Raw genomic sequence first — 17,131 nt, 5'->3', positions numbered from 1 at the left:
CCATCCTTTTACCTACTTCAAAGTCAGTGTGCCTGAGCCTGAGCCTGAGCCTGAGTCATGGCATAACAGAGAAGCATCTCTCCTTAGCTGGAATATCCTGAATCCAAGACAATGTTTACAAGTTCAAAATTGATGGAATTATGAATGTTTTCAATTATCTGCATTTTAAAATCTATCCTACATCAAATAAGTAAATAGATTATATAATCAGCTGCTGATGTATTTATTTCATTGTTATATTGGCATCATGAAGCTCTTTCAAATCCTTCTGCAGCGGTTCCACCAAATCCTAATATCAAGCACACATCTGAATTTACAAACAATTCTAAAAGAAAATTTATCAAAAAATCCTTGTGGTTCCATACATTAAAAAAGAATAAACACATAGCTCTTTGTACATGAGACTGCCTTCCTAACCAACACTTAGGGAAAGTAGAGGAGCTACTTTAATTATCCAGAAAATTCCTTTTTTAAATGTGATTGCTATATTTGAAAGAAAAAAATAACAATTTACAGATCTTAGTACTCCAAATACAATGTTTTGTGTAAACAGATTGTTTTTCTGTTTGTGAATTAACCAGGCTGGTTTTAAATTGTAGTCTACAGATCAGCAGTGATCAGTTAGAACCTCTCTGTCTGCATGCAGTACTGCCGCTGGGAAGAAATCAGTTATCATGAATATTCATTGGACACTATCAAGTGCTACACCAGACTGAGATGGAGAAAGAGAAAGAGAAATGGTCCATCAAATTAGAAGAAAAGCCCTTTTCATGATTTATGAAAAAGAGAACTATTAAACCTTATGCACTACAAGATTTTATGTCTTTTATGTCACCCTATGAATATCTTTTCCCCCACAATATTCCAATTTTATTTTCTTTTTAATAATACAACTTTTAAGTATTACAGATACATAAGATACTTTGTATTAATGATACTTAGTCAGTTATGGATGCCTGACTTATAAAGGAATAGTTGAAATATTCAAATATTTATGTTAGTAAATCCACTTTAGACTACAAGGAAAAGTTGCTACGTGACTGCTTGTACAATACTGCTCTGTCCACTATTTTCCTGTCTTTTTTTAAATTAGGTTATATTGCCCAACTTTCTTGTTTTAAACATTTAGTCAATATCCTTTATGTGCTTTACCATTATCAAGTCAAAATCTGAAAATGAGAATATGTTAGTATCTACAGTTCTCTATTTTTGTCTTTAACTTACTGAGCCCGTTTCATGCTATTACATATATTCAGTATCTTACATATACCCTCATTTAAAGAGCATAGCATCATTGTAAAGCAGACACACTAAGGTCTCTGTTTTACAGATGAAGAAATCAAGGTTCAGCAAGGACTTGCTCAAAGTCACACAACTGGCAAGTGACAAAGATTAGACATGAACTGAGTCAGACTCCAGATTTGGACTCAAAAAAGACACTACCTTCATGCTCTACAAAGTGCATGCATTAGAGCCTTTATCATGCCAGTCTATCAGCAACTGTGTTCCCCCAGCTCAGAGTCTTTCCTCCACACTTCAATCAAATAGAAAACCCTCATTGCAGTTTAGAACAAAGTGGCGTTACGGGCCCAAAGTATACAGGTTAGCTCTATGGATAGTTCCCACTTAACTAAATCATAACTGATCGGTTGAGAGATGCAGGTGATTCAGAAGATAATTCCTTTCATACTATACTTGGAGGTGAGTGGTAAAAAATACCACAGCATGAGGGAAACAAGGGTAAAATGAACATGAACTATATCCATTATAACTATATGAAAAGATAAACTGGCACACGAAGCATCATTTTTATCATGAAAACTATTTACCATCTGAATTTGACCACAGTTAGAAAATCTGCCACAACATAAGCACCTTGGATAATAAAAACATCTATTTCAAATGTTTTCCTAAGAAGCATTTTAAGAACAAGAAATGAAGAATAAGTAAGATTTCAAAATAGAAAAAAATCTAACTGCATAAACTGAACACAATGCTGAATACTATCCTTATCCTGTCTTTCCTTTATCTTACTTACCTACCACTTTCAATAGATAATAAAAGTGCAGCCACAAAATCAGTTTAGAAAGGAGAATTACCTGTCCTAACTGCATAGATGGATTTAACAGCAAGATACTTTCCTGCAAAGGCATTTATGTGTTATCTGGAAGAACTTTTAGCTCTTCATTTTATATTTTACCAGCAATTGATTTATCGTAGGAAAAAGATTCACTCTTTCCTCTTATTCTTAGCAGGAAGTTTCAGCAATATGATTTTTTTAAGAAACAAGAAGTCAAGCATGAGGGTTCACGTCTGTAATCCCAGCACTTTGAGAGGCTAAGGTGGATGAACCACTTGAGCCCAGGAGACGGAGATCAGCCTAGGCAACATGGTGAAACCCCATCTCTACAAAAAAATTAGCTAGGTGTGGTGGCACATGCCTGTCATACCAGCTACTTTGGGAGGCTGAGGTGGGAGGATCACTTGAGCCCAGAGGATCAATGCTACAGTGAGCCATGATTGTGCCACTGCACTCCAGCCTAGGTGACAGAGTAAGACCCTGTCTCAAAAAAAAAAAAAAAAAAAAAAAAAACAGGTTCAGTTGATCAAACAGGAAATCAGTTTCTGTGGTTTCAGCTACATCTCCCAAAATTACAGTGTTCACCTGAAAATGCTGCAACTCTTCCTCTTTTTGACCTGGTTCTGCACTTCCTAAGATCTCTGTCCTATAATCTTGCTCTAAAGACTACCATCTTTGAAACCTAACTCTCTCTTGTATTCTTACATACATTTTTGGTTTGGATACTTATTGTCTAACTCTCGAACTCGAACACTGGCTCTTCTTGAGCAGGAAGTCTTTTCTTTCCTATTTACTTTTGTTTTTCCAAAGGCTAGCACAAGATAAGCACTTAAAAAATAATTTTTGGCTAGCTGACTGAGTATTGCAAAAGTTCCAAATGACTTGGTTGAGACACAATTTTAAGTCATCAAAGATCCATGACACCATAAAAACATTGGACTATTTCAAGATTAAGATTTGCCTGGTGGTTTTGCTTCCCTTTTTTGATACAATAGAATTTACATATTTAAACATTAGGTCAGTTATCTAGAATAATTTAAACATTAGACCAGTTACCTAGAAAGAAAACTTGTTTTGAGGTTGATAGTAATTTGGGTTCCAAGTTTAATGAGCCAATAAATCAAATGCTAAAGAACAAGATAATTGAAATTTGAGGAGACAGTAGAAATAAGGATGTTCCCCTTGGAGAAACAAGAGTTCCCCTAGATTAAAAGGAAGAAGTGGACAAGGAGAAATAGAAATAGGTCAGTGAGTACAAGGTGACATCCAAAGTCTAGAAGCAGTCATTGGAGAGTTGTTCAAGAAGGGTAGAGGGCCACAGCCTCATAGGAGTTGAAAGAGTAGCTGACAAAGGACCATTAAGCCCAGAAGCTGACTAGAAAGTGAGTTGCTCAGGCAGAATGCCCAGCCCTTACTCAGCAAAAATGTCCTATTTCGTGTGCCCAGCAATGATCCCAATTGTTCTTATTGACCTATGCTCAGAACTTCACTTCATTATCATCCAGCACCTCAACCACTGATTGCCCTGCGTGGACTGTTTTCCCCAAACCCCATCCATTTGTGCAGATGTACCCCAAGAAAGGGAGGTGGGACTGTGGACATCTGGTGGATACAGTGAATTATCAGCCTATCTGGTGGATAGGGAGAATTACTGGTACATCTGTACTGTGTGGGATGAAATGAGCAAAGGGTGGTAAGATCCCTACTCTACTAGCATAAAAAACTGTTGAACCATCTATTCTCAAGTGTCAAATCCTTGCGGCTTTTGATGTAACAATTTCTTTGCAACTTATTAGTGAGGGTACTCATCAAACGTGGTAGTTTAAATATACATGCTTTATTCTATTGCATCCTAAAATGCCATCAGAATAATAACAGAACAAAAAGAATAGTAGAGGGGATAACAACAAATAAGAGATATTATAATTTTGGAAGATAGAAAGTAGATGGGCCAATGTTAACTAGCAAAGCAGATGAAATGAAACCTAAGGGCATGGAACTGGGAAGCCAATAACAGGTAAGCTAGTTGGTCTCCAGAATCCCAGGAAGCATGAGGAAATTGAGAAATTGCTTACTACAGAGGGTGAAGGGTGAAGAGTGGGACTGAAAACAAGAGCATGACTAAAAACCTATATAGAGGGCAGTTACCTTCCCAGCCTTTCGCCCACCCCATCCAGTCAGATGAAATATACTATTTCATCAGGAAAGTAGGAGTTTACTCTAAATAATTAAACCATTGATCCCCTTCTCCCTATCAACTTGTAAAATACTGATCTCCCTATCGACTTGTAAAACACTGGAAGTCAGAAAATTGGGGAATTCGTTTCTGAAGAACTTGATCAGCTCAAGAGAAAATAACTAATATTGAGAGCTGGGTGTGTTCGTCCATATAAACTACTAGATCTTCGCCCAATCAATAAGCCCAGCCATATTTTAGTGTCTCAGTCAGATTCTTAGTGCCTCACTCTTTAAATACAAACAGTAAGCCAAGCATGTTAATGTTTCGAGGAAAGCATCAACATGAAAGAGACCTAAACAAACAAACAAAAATTTTAACAAAAAGAGAACTCAACAAAGAAAAGCAATATGGAGAGACGCAAGAGCCAATTGTAATAAATAACCTCACAGAAATTAAGACAGCATTACAGTTATAAAACAAGGTCAGGATGCTATGTTTCAAAAAGAAAATTCAGAGAATAGAGCACTCTTCAAATTTAAAAAAAATAAAATAAAATTTTACATTGTAACAAAAGAACTGGAAGATAAATTTTTTTATTTTAGTATTTCTTATAATGTTTGAAAAAAAAAGACATGAACAATGGGAATACCACTAGAAATTACAGAGAGAGTATGGAAAAAAATTTATCAAAGAAATAAGATAACTCCCAGAATTGCAGACTATGGGTTTTCAACCTGAAAGGTTGCACTTGGAGCCAAGGAGTATAACTTTGTAGTAGCTTTCAGATCCCAATAGCTTTCAGATTAAAAAATCACATACAAAAGTTCAGGATCATAATAGCATCAGGCTTCTCAACAGCAATACTATCCTAGAAGCTAAAAGACAGTGGAGAAATGCCTTCAAATATGACAGGAAATTAAGAATTCTATACCCAAATTATCAAGTGTGACAATGAATAAAACATTTTCAAATAGGTAGGTTTTCAAAAAATAGATTGCCTTCCATGCATCATTCTCAGAAAGCTATAGGGAATTGTAATCTGCTAAAACAAAATGTTTATTAAACTCTTGATGTCCTATTGATACATGAAATACCTAGAGTAATATCCCCTCTTTTATTCTTAATATTAATTTCTGTTTTCTCTCCTTTGATTTTCTAATATATTAATATTTTATAATTTTATATATTATATTTATATTACTTGATATTTTTGTTTGTCTAGTATATTAATCTTTTCAAAGAATCCAATTTGACTGGGCACGGTGGCTCACATCTGTAATCCCAGCACTTTGGGAGGCAGAGGCGGGCAGATCACGAGGTCAAGAGATCAAGATCATCCTGGCCAACATAGTGAAACCCCATCTCTACTAAAAATACAAAAATTAGCTGGGCATGGTGGCACATGCCTGTAGTCCCAGCTACTAGGGAAGCTGAGGCAGGAGAATCTCTTGAACCCAGGAGTCAGAGGTTGCAGTGAGCTGATATTGCACCACTGCACTCCAGCCAGGGTGAAAAGAGCAAGACTCCATCTCAAAAAATAAAAAAATTTTTTTAAAAAGAATCCAATTCAACTTCATTAATTTTATTTTTGTTATTATTTTTTTTCTTCTTATTTTAGGTTTCACTTCCTCTTCTTTTTCTGGCTGCATAAGGTAGAAGCTTGCCTCATTTATTTTAAACCTTTCTTCTTTTTCTAATTTGAGCATTTCAAGCTATAAATTGCCCTCTAGGCACTTTTTTAACTGCATTGCAACAGTTTAGATATATTTTCATAATAATTTATTTAAAAATATTTTATAATTCTTATTACTTCATAATTATTTATTGAAAAAATATTTTCTAATTCTCTCCATGACTTCATCTTTGACCTACGGGTTATTTAGTATTATTTAATTTCCAGATAATGGAGGATTTGTCAGATGTATTACTGTTAACGATTTCTGCTTTAATTGGTTGAGGTCAGAGAATATACTCTATACAATTTCAATCTTTTGAAAATTTATTGAAATTTATTTCATGGTCTAGCATATGGTTTATCTTAGTGAATGTTCCATGTGCCTTTGAAAAAAATTGTATATTCTACCTTCAATTAGATCATGTTGATTAATAGTGTTTTCCAGATTTCTATTCTTTTTTATTTTTTATTTTTGGCTAGTTAGTCTATCAGTTATTAGAACAGAATTGTTAAAAATATTCAGATAAGGGCTGGGCGCAGTGGCTCATGCCTGTAATCCCAGCACTTTGGGAGGCCAAGGTGGGCAGACCAAGAGGTCAAGAGATCCAGACGATCCTGGCCAACAAGGTGAAACCCTGTCTCTACTAAAAATACAAAACTTAGCGGGGCATGGTGGCAGCACCTGTAGTCCCAGCTACTCTAGAGGCTGAGGTAGGAGAATCGCTTGAATCCAACAGGCAGAGGTTACAGTAAGCCAAAATTGGGCCATGGCACTCCAGCCTGGTGACATAGCGAGACTCTGTAAAAAAAAAAAAAAAACCAGCTAAGATTCTCCTGTTTCTGCCTGTTTTTAGTTGCTCCTCTATATCTTCAAATAATTGCTTTTCATATTTAGTTTAGAGTTTATTATTGGTAACTGCAGAATTTCTCTGACACAAGCTGCTCCATCATTACTAGAGGCAGAAAACTAAGACTCCATTTTGAGAAAAATATTTGTATTCCAACATTTGACTCAAATTTTTAAACCTATTGTTTTATTTCCCATATCTGTCCCCACTCTCACCCCTGCCATCATATCATGAAAGGTTCTGATACCAAAATATATCATTTCTCTTAGCAGACTTTAGAATTACTTTCTTTCCATTTTATTTCTGTGAACAAACATTATATCGCCCTTTATTGAAATACCTTTAAAGCTTTATTGAAAACAGATAAATATAAAACAAGAGGAAAATCTTCTCATTCCACTTGCCTGCCCAATTTCCACTTCTTCTCTCTAAAGGGGAAAAGGAACAATTCTGAGAACACACAGAAGATATGGGAGACCCTGCCTGTCTATGGAAAATACTTGCTAGAGATTCCGGAAAATAGAAAATTCATAACAATGAGAGGGATTGGTTCTGACCAAACTACAAGGTAAGAGAAGAGATTGGTATTTGGTAATCAAAAGAACTGAAAAGTCCATGCTGAGATTTAATGGGGCAGTTTTGGATAGAAATGAGAACTGCTTGCTACTACTGAACACATGAACTCTTTCTGTGCAGTACAAAAATTCAGAACCATGAATCTCAAAAATCCCATAAGTTATATCACCATTATAAAATGCAATTTTGCCGCAGCATCTATTTTATGTGGCAGTATCCTAAAAGCTCGTAAATATTTGAGCTGCAGACAGACATTTTTCTGAAAATTGAAACTAACTTCATAACTCTGAGTTACCTTTTGGAAGGTGTAGAAGTAAAACTTCTCCAGCTTGTGGGAGAAAGGCATGTCCTATTCTTATCCCTGTGAAAAGTTTTTTTCTAGCTGAGCTTTTTTTCATGAAAGCATGTTGAGTCCTCTCAAGTTCTGGCACATTGAATTACCCCACATCCACTCTGCAATAGTCCAGACCCAGATAGAAAACCAAAGAAAATATGAGAAGAACTAGTCTAACTTGAAAAAGAAATAACTCTAACGTCTTCAGTTATCTTAATGAAAAACAGCAAAATAAAGAGGCAAAGAGAAAGTGTGGTTCAATAGAGAACACAAGTAAATTTAGAATCCCAAAATCCCAAATTCTGATATTAACTCTGTTATTATCACAGCACATAATCAAGCCATCACTAATGTTTATATTGTTCATCTGTTAATTAAGGGCACATACAGAGAAGAAATGAAACATAAGCCATAAAAATGAATGCAGGTATTTTTCATTTTCAATGCCTAACATGTCCTGATACAACCATTCCTTTCTTTCCATACAGCTGCTGAAAACCTTTAAAAAGATGGACTTTTATCCTTTCCTCCAAATCGAAAACTGGCAGACAATCTCTTCAAAAAAACCTTCCCTAGCTACAACCACCACTAACCTGTCATTCTCTGCTCTTTATTCTATATTGCTTTTTCTCATGGCATTTATCACTGTCTGAATATATGTATTACACATGTGTGTACATATATATATTCAAATATATATATTGATAGTGATATATATATATATTCCTCTCATTTATTATTCAGGCTATACTCTCCACTAGGAAAGAAAGGCACTTTGGTTCCCTTCTATCTCTCTAACATTTGGAAGCCATACCTTGCCTAGCCATAGTAGAGACTAAACAAATGTTGATTGAATAAATGAATAAATCTAATGCTGAAATTCAAAAGAATACATGATGAAGCAGATTGAATTAATTCAGTATTTCTCATACTGAGATCTTGAATTATCTGGAAGAAGGCTACAAGTACAATCACACAGATAAGAGAGGCTTTAAAGACATTTCATCCTAGACTGTGACAATTCCATAATAGTTTACTGCACTCCTGATACCTTATGCTGCTGAATGACTTCCATGGGCTAAATTCAGATTTTTGCAACTATTTCAATTCTCTATAGCCACCTCACATGGCTTAACTTAACTAAGGATTTCACACTGGGTACTTAAAAGCAGAAGGATTTCCATATATTGGGCATGTGGACAAAGGAAAAAATAGAAATACAATGAATCGACCCATCCTACAAATTCCACTCTGGGTCTCATAATAAGAGATCCTTAAGGCTGTAGACTAATTTTCCTTCCTGGATTGTGGATTGGCTTCTTGGCTTTCTATCTTTTCCATTAACAGTTAATGACATAGGATATCATACTAATTAATAGATATAATAGCAACAAAAGCAATCTCTTTCTGTCAACAAGATGCATGCTACACACACACAAACACACACACACACACACACACACACACACAGACACACACTGCTCCTTTAGAACAAAACTAGACTGCAGCCCCTTTGTTTTGGCTACTTTCTTCCATTTGGAATGGCTATATCTACTCAATGCCTGTACCTCCATTGTATCTAGGAGGTAACTAACTTGCTTTTGATCTTACAGGCTAATAGGCAGAAGGGAATTGCCTTGACTTCGATGTTGGACTGTGGACTTTTTTAGTTAATGCTGAAATGAGTTAAGACTTTGAGGGACTGCTGGGAAGGCACAATTGGTTTTGAAATGCAAGGACGTAAGATTTGGGAGGGGCCAGGAGCAGCATGATATAATTTGGCTGTGTTCTCACCCAAATCTCATTTTGAATTGTAACTCTCACAATTCCTATGTGTCGTGGGAGGAACCCAGTGAGGGGTGATGAATTATGGTGGTGGGGGAGGGGGTCTTTCCTGAGCTGTTCTCATGAAAGTCAGTGAGTCTCATGAGATCTGATGATTTTAAAAAACAGGAGTTTCCCTGCACAAGCTCCCTCTTCTCTTGTCTGCCACCATGTGAGACATGCCTTTCACCTTCCACAATGATTGTAAGGACTCCCAGCCATGTGGAACTATAAGTCTGATAAACATTTCTTGTGTACATTGCCCAGTCTCAGGTATGTTTTTATTAGCAGCGTTAAAATGGACTAAATACACCACAAATAAAACATTTAAAAAATACTGTCTATTGTCATTGTATAGTCAGCAGCAATGCACATGCACTGACATCAATAGAATATGCGCCTTAGAAGTCAGTACATATTTATTTTATAAGCAAAAATTTAGTTTCAATAGAAGAACATCTTAAGTCACACCAAATTAATTTATTGGTTTTCTGGAGAGGATATTTAATCTGCTAATTTGTTTTGCTTTTACAGTTGTATAGAGTTAGAAGTTTATCCCTAGCTTTAAGCTGGTATATTTTAAGAAACATTGTCATAAAAGCTCGTTAGTCAATGGTAGGGATTTATAAGAAATCAACCCATTAAAAGAAGATCATACATTACTAAAGTTTGAGAAACACTGAGATAGACAAAAATAAAACAATCATTGAATAGCCCATTTTTTACTTCATGAAACATTGTTCCCTTTGTACCTGAAAGAAAATTGAAATATTACTTCTCCCCATTATCTACATCTTCCTCAGAGACCATCCTATAAGCCAAACAGCTGCCCTTTTGTCTAGGGCAGCTGACCCCTAGACAAAAGTGTTGGGTTTTGTTTTTGTTTTTGTTTTTGAGTTGGAGTTTCATTCTGTCACCCAGGCTGGAGTGCAATGGTGCAGTCTCAACTCACTGCAACCTCTCCCTCCTGGGTTCAAGCAATTCTCCTGCCTCAGCCTCCCAAGTAGCTGGGACTACAGGTGCCCACCCCGACACCTGGCCAATTTTTCTGGTGTTTTTTTTTTGTTGTTTTTTTGTTTTGTTTTTTTTTTGAGACGGAGTTTTGCTCTCGTTGCCCAGGCTGGAGTGCAATGGCGCGATCTCGGCTCACCGCAACCTCCGCCTCCTGGGTTCAAGCAATTCTCCTGCCTAAGCCTCCTGAGTAGCTGGGGTTACAGGCACGGGCCACCATGCCCAGCTGATTTTTTGTATTTTTAGTAGAGACAGGGTTTCACTATGTTGGCCAGGCTTGTCTTGAACTGCTGACCTTGTGATCCACACCCCTCGGCCTCCCAAACTGCTGGGATTACAGGCATGAGCCACCACGCCCGGCCAAAAGAGCTAATTTTTAAGGCAGCAAAATGTTAACTGAACTTTCTACATACTCCTAACCCTCACCCTACCTCCACTCTCAGACACCATATTCCTACATGCAGGGAGTTTGAACTCCCTGAAAACACCCAGACATTAAAAACATGACTCATTACTCTAAAACAATTATGTTTCCATAAAAAAAAAAAAAAAGAGAAAACTTTTGCTAGTGAATGAGACGGGAAGTGCCCTGGTTACTGTGCAAGGGAAAGGCTGCATTCTTTGCATAACCTGTTACCTTGAAGTATTAGAGAAATACACACTGAGATAGGAAACAATCAATTATGTACAGCACAGCTGCCCTAGATAAGCACCTGACAGACAGAACTGAGCTATGTACATCAACTTACTTTCATGCTATAAATATGAGGAAAGGCTTTGACTGACACCTAGATCCAAGAAGCACACTCAGTGGTAGAAATTAAAAGAAAAACAACAACATGCAATCTATTTTTTTAACTTCAAAAAAAAAAGTTATCCTAAAGATGGAAAAGAAGAACAATCTTCTGAAAACAATTTGCTACAGAAACCCAGAAGACTTTTGACAATAAGATACAGGACCTGAAAGTCACAAGGTCAGAATATACTGAGATGAAGTGGAAAACAAATGACATTAAAGAAAAAATAAATGAAAAAACTAAAATGAAAATGGACATATAAGATAAGAAAGCTAACAAGGCAATAAGGGTTTACTGTACACCAGAGTAGAAATTACATTGGAGAAGAATGCAATTGTAATTTAAAATACAAAGTTGAAAAGTTATTTCACAAGTTAAAGGACAGAAATAAATAGTTGGAAACAATACAGGCACACTAGATATAGAGGAGGAAGAATAAAACTCCAAACTAAGAGCTATAGATAGACTCAAAGAGGAAATCAAAACAGTGGCACAGGTGCAATAAATCAAGGAAAATTCTCTTCAGCTGAAATGTATACATATCTAAAGATCTCATCATGCTCCAAATAAAGTTAATAAACAGACACATCCTGGTAAATTTTTAAGTTATAATAAAGAAAACATCCAACAAGCATTTAGGCCACGGCACTAGTTAACTACAAATAAATATGCTATGATATATACAAATAAATAAACTGTTAGGTAATAAAGAAGTTGCTACAGCATGTTAAGAGAGGAAAAACCATTTTCTACTACTCAACCAAGTTGTCACTCATGTGTGAAGAAAATAGAAAGATAGTCTCAGAAATGCCAGGTCTCATAAAATGTAACATTCAGGGATCTAAAATTACTTAAAGGCACAGTCCAGCCTGAAAAAAGGTGGATAAAAATTAAAAGCACAAGAATGTAAACGGGATTAAAAGAACTAGTACACCATCTAATAAACTTCCCATCTATAAAGGGAAATTAGTTCTTCCATGAAGCTCCTGGTATGACAAACTCCCAGAAGACAGAAGACAGACCCTTTAGTCCCAAACATAGATTTCATCTCAGACCTTCATCGATATAATGCTCTCCTGGTAATAATGGTCCATGGCCCCTTATCCACAATATCGAAATCCGAGAAATTTTGAGAACGGAGAACTCTGTGATCAGATAACTGACAAGAGGCTATTTATAGTTTTCTAAATCTCCTGAATGTTAATATTCATCATTTTGTTGCATAAATATTAGCAAATTGGATTGCAGCTTACATACTCTTCTGTGGCTATCATATAACATGCAATATATTTTCCTTTCTAAAATTTAAAAAAAAAAAAAAAAAAACGTCATGCTGGAGCACATTCAAGGGTTCCAAATAAGAGATCATGGAACTCCAGTAGATAAACTCACTCAAATGGCTCACTTTCTTATAGCAACCCTAGACAGTTTATGCATCAATTATGTACACCACATCTCACACCACTTCAGACACTCAAAACAATTGATTTCTTTTACGGTGTGCAAGGGACTCTCAATTTAAGAAGACATTCAAGGAGGGGAACTCATACCTGACTCTTTCCTGAATACCTATACTATCTGCCATGCTGAAAGCTGGAGAAACACGTCTTGGACTCCTAGAAAAATGATGAAACATTCCATTCCCATGGCTCTCTCAAACTGTCTCCCTTCATGTACATGTATCCCATATTTAACCAATTACTATTCTAGCAAACCCACTGGAAGCCTGTCCTTGACCCTGGGCTTTGGCCATCCAACCCTAGCAAAATGTCAGGTCTAATACAAGAGGTTGTATATTCCTGACACAGCTGTGGGACACTCCAAGTATCTGAACAATCAGAGTGACATTTACTGGAGGATGACACCCAATTTTGAACACTCTATGGTACATTAATGTTTTCGTAAGCTTGGCTTCAAGGATGGGAAGGATCAGATTATGCTTCCCTCTGTGTCTCCAGCTCATTTACAGATGAGCCATTAAACATTTTCTATTTGCCCTCTTGGAGATCCTTCTAGTCTCTAACTCCAGATCTGTTGGCTCTGATTCACTTATTCTCTCCATGACTATTTCCCTTTTGTTATTTATCCAATCTTATTTTCTATATGCTTTGGATGTTTTAAAACTTCTCTTCACCCAGAATACAAAATTTTGTTTGCCTGTACTCAGTGCTTTGCAGCCATAGGCATGCCCTATTGTATTTGCTAGACTTAAAACATGTAATCAAAAATAAAATAAAATTAGGATTAAATAACGTAACTGTTCATCCATTTCAGCTAATAGAAGTCCAAAGATATCCTATCCAAGACTTAATGGCTTCCCTATGGTCAAGAAGAAACAAAGCATCTTCAATCTCTATGTTCTACTATTGGAACATATGGCTTCCATACTCAAGGTCATCTCACAGACAAAGATAGTTGCAAGAACAATAGATTTCATTTACACCTTCCAGGGAGCAGGAAGGAAAAGGAGAAGAAAGACAAAGAGGACACACTTCTCAGCTGAAGCAGCTTCTCAAGATGCTCCAAAAGTGTCACTCGAAGCTTAATGCTTAATGTCATTGTTCCAATTCAGGAATGTATATTCACCTAGCCATAAGGAAAGCTAGCTTGAATTTGGCCATCTGCCAAATACATATACACACACATACACAAATACATAGGGTTTTGTTTGCTGAAAAAAAGAAGAAATTAGGCTGGGCAACTAGCAACCTACCAGCAGTTTCTGCCATAGTGACTACTATGATGCCTTAGTCCCAGCATTAGAAGATCAGACATTAATCGGCAATTATAAAACATGCACTCTCAATTCACTGTTCATCTGGATTCATACAAAGTAGTGAGAATGTCAAGATTACCGAAGTCACAATTTTCTATTCATAAATAAAAGGCAAGAGATATGTTTCAATGGGTTGGAAAAAGCACACATTAAAATTTTTGAAATTTTAATGTAGAATTTCTAGGTGAAAGATCTATTGACAATGTCCAGGAAAGCTGCAGATGGTACTGGCTATAATCACTCCCTGTTTTATTCTCCATCTTCTCCATTATAGAAATCCTAGCCATGTCAGCGATACCTCAGATTTAACCCTTCCTTTCAACTTGGCAGCACAGGCCAGGGTTACTGATGTGTTTGCCTTTTCCAACACAGCTAGCATCCTTGTATTTTCCATACTGGGGATCTCTGCAATATCAGATGAGTTTTCCAGGCATGGTACCTCTTAAAAGTTTTAAGACATTTATAAATTAATTAAAAACACTCAAGAAACCCCACAGAACATAATCTTAGAATTCTCAAAATATTTTGTGACAACTAGAAAAGAAGAGCATGAGGTCTAGGAAATCTCTTCACCCAATTCGTGTGATCAGGTTTTCTAATTATCCAGAAGAACCAATACATATAGGCAAGCAACTTAAAAACATGTTACTCTGAAATGGTATGTGTATTTTTTAAAAGTTTTTTATTCATCATGTTTTACTCCAAAACCATAAATTAATTATATGCAAATTAAGAGGCAGACATAAAATCCACATTAAAATATTTCATTTATGTTATAAAAATAATTTAATCTATTTTCTGTGGCTATAGATTTGCCTACTCTGGACATTTCATATAAACAGAATCATATACTAGATGGTCTTTGGTGACTATATTTTTTACTTAGCATAATGTTTTCAAGAATTGTATGGTATTATCAAAGTGTTATTTTTAAAAATCAATGTTAAAAAGTAAAATAATAATATAAATTGATTTAAAAGAAATTCAAATTTAAGGTGACTAGAAGTAAACTTTGAATAAAACTTTAGGGGAGGCCAGGTGCCGGGGCTCATGCCTGTAATCCCGGCACTTTGGGAGGCCAAGGCAGGCAGAACACCTGAGGTCAGGAGTTCAAAACCAGCCTGTCCAACATGGCGAAATCTCCTGTCTCTACTAAAAATACACACATTAGCCAGGTGTGGTGGCACATGCCTATAATACCAGCTACTCAAGTGAGGCAGGAGAATCACTTGAACGCAGGAGGCAGAGGTTACAGTGAGCCGAGATTGTACTACTCCACTCCAGCCTGGGTGACAGAGAGAGACTTTAGAAGAAAACTAGCAAAAAATACAACAGAAATAATTATTAATTTCAGATAATATAAACTTAATGCAAAAAGTATCAAATGTAATAAGAAAGATTTTATTAAAGGTACAACTATCAGGTTGGTGCAAAAGTAATTGCAGTTTTGCTATTACTTTTAATGGCAAACACCATGATTACTTTTGTGCCAGCCCAATACAATAAATAAAAGACATAAATGGTTACAAGCACCAAAACTCAAAATAAAAACAACGGCGAGAGATGATTATACAACTCTCTCAACCTTTAACGGAACAAGTTAGAAAAAAGATGTATTAAAATGCAATGAATAAGACTGAATTTATAGACAAATGTCAAATTTTTGGTCCTTCTTAGAGGATATATTTGCTTTAAAAAGTGAAACAATTACAAAAATGATCATATTTTAAGTCAAAAAGACAAATTCAACAAATTCCGAAAAGCAGAAACTGAACTAGCTAAATTCTCTGGACATAAAACAATGAAGCTATAAATTAATAGTAAATGTTTAAACTAAAACCATTTAGGAAAAAAGTTTAACTTCTTCTGGATAAATATTGTAGTGAAAAGAAATCCAAACCACAATATCAGACTATTCAGAAAACAAAGACAATGAGAACACTGTTTTATCGAACCTAAGGTATGTGATAAAACTTATACTAAGCAGCAAATGTAATCTTAAATGTTTTGATTTGATTATTAAAAAGGAAGGACAAAAATAAATAAATTAAAGATACAAATAAAACCCTAAATAAATAAGAAAAGCAGAGAAAAATGAAATAATAAAATAAACATAGAAAATTAATAGAGAAATAAATTGGGAAACAGAAAACAGTGTTGATACACAAATATAAGATCTTGTATTTCAATATGTCTTAACAAAACAATTTATCCCTGGTAAACCCATTCAAGAAAGAAAACAAATAAAACAAGTTACGAGACTAGAGAGCTAACCAATACAGGAAAAAAAAAAAAAACTAAAAAACATAAGAGAATAGTATATAATACCATAAGATGTATGGAATATATGATGAATTAATAAAAAAGAATAAGAATTTCTCAAAAAATCAACAATGGTGTGAAATGCTAGAAGCAGTCCTATTATAATAATAAATACAATAAGAAAGTATGCTTTCTCTTTACTATCAAACATTGTTCTAAAATACTGGCCAGTAAAATAAAGCATTAAATAAAAATGAACTAAAATTATTAAAAAGCAAGAAACTAAATTATCATTACTTGCAACTGATATTATCATATAGCTAAGGGAAAAAGCAAGAGAATAAACATTTATAAATTTTATAAAATTAATGGAAGAGTTCAATAATGCCCAAATAAGTATTAATGATAAGATAAAATACATATGCATATATTAACAGTATTTCTACATAAATAGCTACAATGGATAATGAGAAAAAAGTTTCCACTCATAATAGCAAAAAAAATTTTTAATATCTGGAAATGACAATAATAGAGTCAGATGCTACAGATAACATTTACTGAACTTCAAAACAGACAGAGAAGTAATGGCCATAGAAACAGAATTTGGGAAGGTTTCTTTTTAGGAATTTTTTTTTTTTTTCCAAAAATCATGAGCAGGCATATACACCAATGAAGAGGATCTCCTTGAAAACAAAATGTTAAGTACTTGGGAAAGAAAGGCAAGTGCTCAAATTCATCTCATTAAACAAGTTAATTTATGAATGCACCA

At 35.3% G+C, this 17,131-nt stretch overlaps 1 long non-coding RNA gene across 1 annotated transcript; it reads right to left on the bottom strand.

The window, feature by feature from the left end:
• Window positions 1-589: 589 nt before the first annotated feature.
• LOC116526372 lies at window positions 590-15,600 on the bottom strand. Its single transcript, XR_004258116.1, has 3 exons — window positions 15,518-15,600; window positions 1,068-1,074; window positions 590-600 (listed from the first exon to the last, which is right to left on the bottom strand). It is a non-coding gene; the product is annotated as an uncharacterized LOC116526372 (long non-coding RNA).
• Window positions 15,601-17,131: the final 1,531 nt, after the last annotated feature.

This window comes from Sapajus apella, unplaced genomic scaffold (assembly GCF_009761245.1).
Source record: "Sapajus apella isolate SASKATOON/1434 unplaced genomic scaffold, GSC_monkey_1.0 scaffold50, whole genome shotgun sequence".
Lineage (NCBI taxonomy): Eukaryota > Metazoa > Chordata > Mammalia > Primates > Cebidae > Sapajus > Sapajus apella.
Note: the sequence above shows the minus strand (reverse complement) of the source record. Positions and strands in the feature narration are given on the sequence as shown.